Source organism: Hevea brasiliensis, chromosome 8, assembly GCF_030052815.1.
Source record: "Hevea brasiliensis isolate MT/VB/25A 57/8 chromosome 8, ASM3005281v1, whole genome shotgun sequence".
In the NCBI taxonomy this organism is placed as follows: Eukaryota; Viridiplantae; Streptophyta; class Magnoliopsida; order Malpighiales; family Euphorbiaceae; genus Hevea; species Hevea brasiliensis.
Genome location: NC_079500.1, coordinates 3,425,920 through 3,431,115, shown reverse-complemented (window position 1 = coordinate 3,431,115; position 5,196 = coordinate 3,425,920).

Genomic DNA, 5,196 nt, shown 5'->3' with positions numbered 1-5,196 from the left:
AATCTCAACTGTGACAAGCTTTTTGTTGGTCAATGGCTTTGTGTTGATGGCTCAGCAAGTTAATTAGTCTGTTGAAGAATTATAATTAGTCACAAAAGGATTTGCTTAATGATGATCAATAAGGAGATTATAAACCTAATCTCCATGTTGTTTTCTTTCTTTATTATTTTCTGGTTTTTGATCCTTGTAAGTTTCATGTTGTTTCATGTACCCCTTTCTTCCATCAATAATTGAACTTGCCTCTCTACTTCAATGGTAGTTGAGGATTAATCAAATATAAGCTCTTTATTAAAATATATCCAGGTTATATGTAATTCTTATATATTATGTCAAATTAAATTTATTCATTCAATTAATAAAATTAAATTAGATTGATTTAATTTTATAATTATCCATAAAAAATGTGCAAATTAAGTCATATAACATATCAAATTTAACTGTTTTAAAGTTATATATTATGATCAAAACATATAATTAAATTTATTTAAAATTAATTTTTAATGGTCTCTAACTGATTTAAAATAGTGATTTTTTCGATAATATATTCTTTTTTCGATAGACATAGTCTAGATAAAAATTTAAAGTAGTTATCTAGAAAGAAACATATGAAACATTGAGGGATGACATTGAAACTAATAAATTCCAAAATTATTACAATTAAAATCCTCCTATAGTTACATAAATTGATAGTTTGGCATAATAATATGCCTTTATGGAAGTCCAAAATCATTCTTATTCTTTATTTAAAATTCATAACAATCAAATCCATATGTCTACCCCGCCAATTGATCATGAAGAACTCGAAAGATTATCATTCTGAAACCCCTACGAAGAAAATTTAAAAAAGAAAAAGAAATTAATAAAGAAAGCTAACAAAATAAGTTAAAATTGATGATAATTAAGAATATTCAAATTGCACTTCAAAACATAGAAAATTACCTTTGGACACAGTAGTTGAAGACATATGAGAAGTTGCTGAATGTGATACCTGTTCGTCTATTTGCTCAACTTCAGCAGTAAATTTTACATGGGAAGTTGTTTCTCCTTCAGGCGATTCATGAGTTAATTTAACTTCTGTAGACTCTGTTGATTTTTCCAGAGCTGTTGCTTCCTGAAATGCTTCACTGAACATGTTGCGGAACTTATTCTCAAAGTCTTTACGTAAATCGCTTTTGTATTTAGTTTGACATGGTTCAGTCAATTCCTGGAACGAAGCCTTTTCTTGTAGGTGCCGAAGTTCTTGTTGCAACATCCGTTTCAACTGGTACTCAAACTGACGACTCATAGTTTCCGATTTATATGTACACTCCGATGGGTCAATAACAACAGGTTCAATTGTCTCAGTTTCATTGTTAGATGGATTAATTCCTTGACCCTAAACAAATAACAACAGAGAGATTATTAAGTGCAATTAGTACATATGATTTGGGTTAACTTAAACAATTAACTCCGAGTCCAAATGATTTGGGTTGCTTAACTCGTCTAAAAACTCAACTCAACTCAACTCAACTAAGCCTTTATCCCAAGAATTTGGGGTCAACTATATGGATTCTCTTTCTCCATTCTAAATAATTTTGGGTTAAATTATCGGAAATGTGTAATGCGTCTAGGTCTTATTGTACTACTCTCCTCCAAGTCAGTTTAGGTCTACCCCTTCTTTTCTTTTTATCCCCTCACCTAATGTGCTCTACTTGTCTAACTGAAGCCTCTGTATGTCTACGCTTTACATGACTAAACTACCTCAATCTCTCTTCTCTCAACTTATCCTCAATTGGCACCACTCCTACCTTTTCTCTAATACTCTTATTACAGACTTTATCTAGTCCAGTATGACCACTCATCTATCTTAATATTCTCATCTCCGCAACTCTTATCTTAGATACATACTACTCCTTCAGTGCCCAATACTCACTACCATATAACATGGCTGATTGTATGGCTGTACGATCAAATTTTCCTTTCAATTTATTGGGAATCTTGCGATCACATAAAACTCCCGTGGCACTTCTCCACTTTAACAATCCGGCTTTAATCCTATGACTAACATCCTCCTCACATCTCCCATCTACTTAAAGGATTGAGCTGAGATATTTAAAGTGATTACTTTGGGGCAGTACCACTCCATCCAAACTAACTCCTTCACTATCACCAGTTCGGCCTTCATTGAACTTGTAATGCATATATTATGTCTTCGTTCTATTTAACTTAAAACCCTTTTACTCTAGAGTGCTTCTCTAAAGCTCTAGCTTTCTATTGACTCCTTCTTGCATCTCATCTATCATAACTATATCATCTGCAAATATCATGCACCAAGGGATACTCTCTTGTATATGTTTCGTCAATTCATCTAAAACTAATGTAAAAAGGTAAGGGCTTACAACTGAACCTTGGTGTAATTCAATTGAGATAGGAAAATCTTTTGTGTCCCCTCCCACTGTGCGCATAATAGTAGTTGCTCCTTCATACATATCTTTCAACACTTGTATATACCTAATAGATATCTTCTTTTGTTCTAACACTTTCCATAAGACATCTCTTAGAACACTATTATAAGCCTTCTCTAAATCGATAAAAACCATGTTTTGATCTTTCTTCACATCTCTATATTTCTCCATCAAGCTTCTAATGAGAAAGATCGCTTCCATAGTTGAACAACCGGGCATGAAGCCAAATTGATTGGGAGAGATAGAAGTGTCCTGACGTAGTCGATGTTCCACAACCCTCTCCCTCAACTTCATAGTATGGCTCATGAGTTTAATTCTTCTATAGTTTGAGCAACTCTTTATGTCTCTCTTTTTTAAAAAAAAAGGTATTAAAATACTCCTCCTCCATTCATCAAGCATTTTCTTTGAGTTTAGAATTTTATTAAACAATTTAGTTAACCATGCCACTCCCATATCTCCCAAATACTTTCACACTTCAATTGGTATTTCATCAGGTCCACAGGCTTTACCCACTTTCATTCTCTTAAGTGCTTCCTTTACTTCTAAATATTTAATCCTTCTAGTATAATTCACATTCTTTTCTATTGCTCTATAGTCTATATTCATGCTATTACCACTTTGACTACTATTAAAGAGATCATCAAAATAATTTCTCTATCTTTCTTTAATGTCCTCATCTTTCACCAACACTTTTCCTTCTTTATCCTTAATGCACCTAACTTGATTGAGATCTTGACATTTCTTTTCTCTTCTCCTTGCTAATCTATAAATATCTTTCTCCCCTTCTTTAGTTTCAAGTTTCTTATATAACTTTTCAAAGGCCTGCGCTCTTGCTTGACTAAGTATCTTTTTTGGCTCTTTCTTTGCTATCTTGTACTGTTCATATGCCTCATTATTATCACACTTAGGTAATTTCTTATACCATTCTTTATTTCTCTTCACTGCCTTTTGTACTTTCTTATTCTACCACCATCTCTCTTTTGAGGGTGGTCCATGTCCTCTAGACTTTCCAAGTACTTTTCTAGCTACTTCTCTAATCTTTGAGGCCATTTGTATCCATATATCATTGGCCTCCACATCTAGCTTCCATGCTTCGGACTCAAGAAGCTTATTTTTGAAATTCACTTGCTTTACTTCTTTGAACTCCCACCACTTTGTTCGAGCTACACTATTTCTTCTAACCTTACTTGAATTGTTCCTAAACTTGATATCCAAGACCACTAACCGATGTTGACTTGTTAAAGCCTCTCCTGGAATGATCTTGCAATCCTTGCATAGAGCTCTATTTGTCTTCCTAGTTAAAAGGAAGTCAATTTAGCTTCGATGTTGCCCACTTTTAAAAGTCACTAAATGTGACTCTCTTTTTATAAAGTAGGTATTTGCTAGTATTAGGTCGTATGCTATAGCAAAATCCATGATACTTTTTCCCTCCTCATTTCGACTGCCAAAACCAAAACCTCCATGGACATTCTCATAACCTTGCCTATCACTTCCTACATGTCCATTCAAATCTCCACCGATAAAAACGTTCTCTTTATTCGGTATGCTTTACATTAGATCATCCATATCTTTCTAAAACCTTTGTTTACTCTCACTATCTAGTCCTATTTGTGGGGCATAAGCACTAACTGCATTTATTGTTCTCCTTCTAGTACTAGCTTTACTAGTATAATTCTATCTCCTACTTTTTTCACAGCTATTACAACATCTTTCAATGTCCTATCTATGATTATGCCCACTCCGTTCTTGTTCCTCTCCTTTCTGGTAAACCACAGTTTGTATCCTGAATTATGCACTTCCTTACTTTTCTCTCCTACCTATTTAGTCTCCTGAATGTAAGTAATATTCACCCTTCTCCTTTCCAAGGTATCCACAAGCTCCATTAATTTTCCTGTAAGTGATCCAATTGCAACATTTATTAAAAATTATATACTTAAAATTATATCAGATTTGCTTTGGTGATATTAAAATTGAACGGTAAGATCTGAAATTTGAACCGTAAGATCTGAAATTTGAACCCAATCAAAAGGAAAACTTAAAATATAGTATGTTGTTTGAAATTAATAGAATTGCATTCTATTCCAAATTTCAAAGCCAAGAGTGGGGTTATTGGTGTTTTTGGTAATAGCTGTAGTAGCAATTCCCATAATATCTTTTATATGGGTCTTCTAGGTCTACAAGGACGACAGCAAAGAGAGTTCTTTGATTGGTTTTGCTCTCCTTTTGGATCATCCAATCGAAAGAAGAATGACTTTGTTTGTTTGGAATTTTTAACATGATTGTTTCCTCTTTCTGGCTCTATCGTGCATTGTAATTTCCAACCCTTTTCGTCTTCCTCTTTCTTGCACCGAAGATTGAACTGCTTCTGGGGTTCTTGCGAATTCATCCAATTAACAAGCCATTGTATGTTTTCTCCATCACTCTTCTCATTCCCAGTGTCATACTCTATTTCTCTTGTCAGAAGAAATAATATGCATGCCAGAATGGCTATAGCGAACCCTACTCTTCGTGGCTGTGGCCGCCAAGCTAAGGTCCATTTGCCTCTTTTTGGGGATTGTTTTCTTGAGACATTTGGAAGTTTCTACCTGATATTTTGGGATGCAAATGATAGCATAGTTGCACCCTTATATAGACAGAGCCAAGGAAGCCTCCATGAACTAAGAATTCATGTCATGTGCTTCTGTTCTGGTAGAAACATTCAAGTTTAGATTGTACATGAACATGAGCCAAAATTAATTATTGTTTTTTAAGT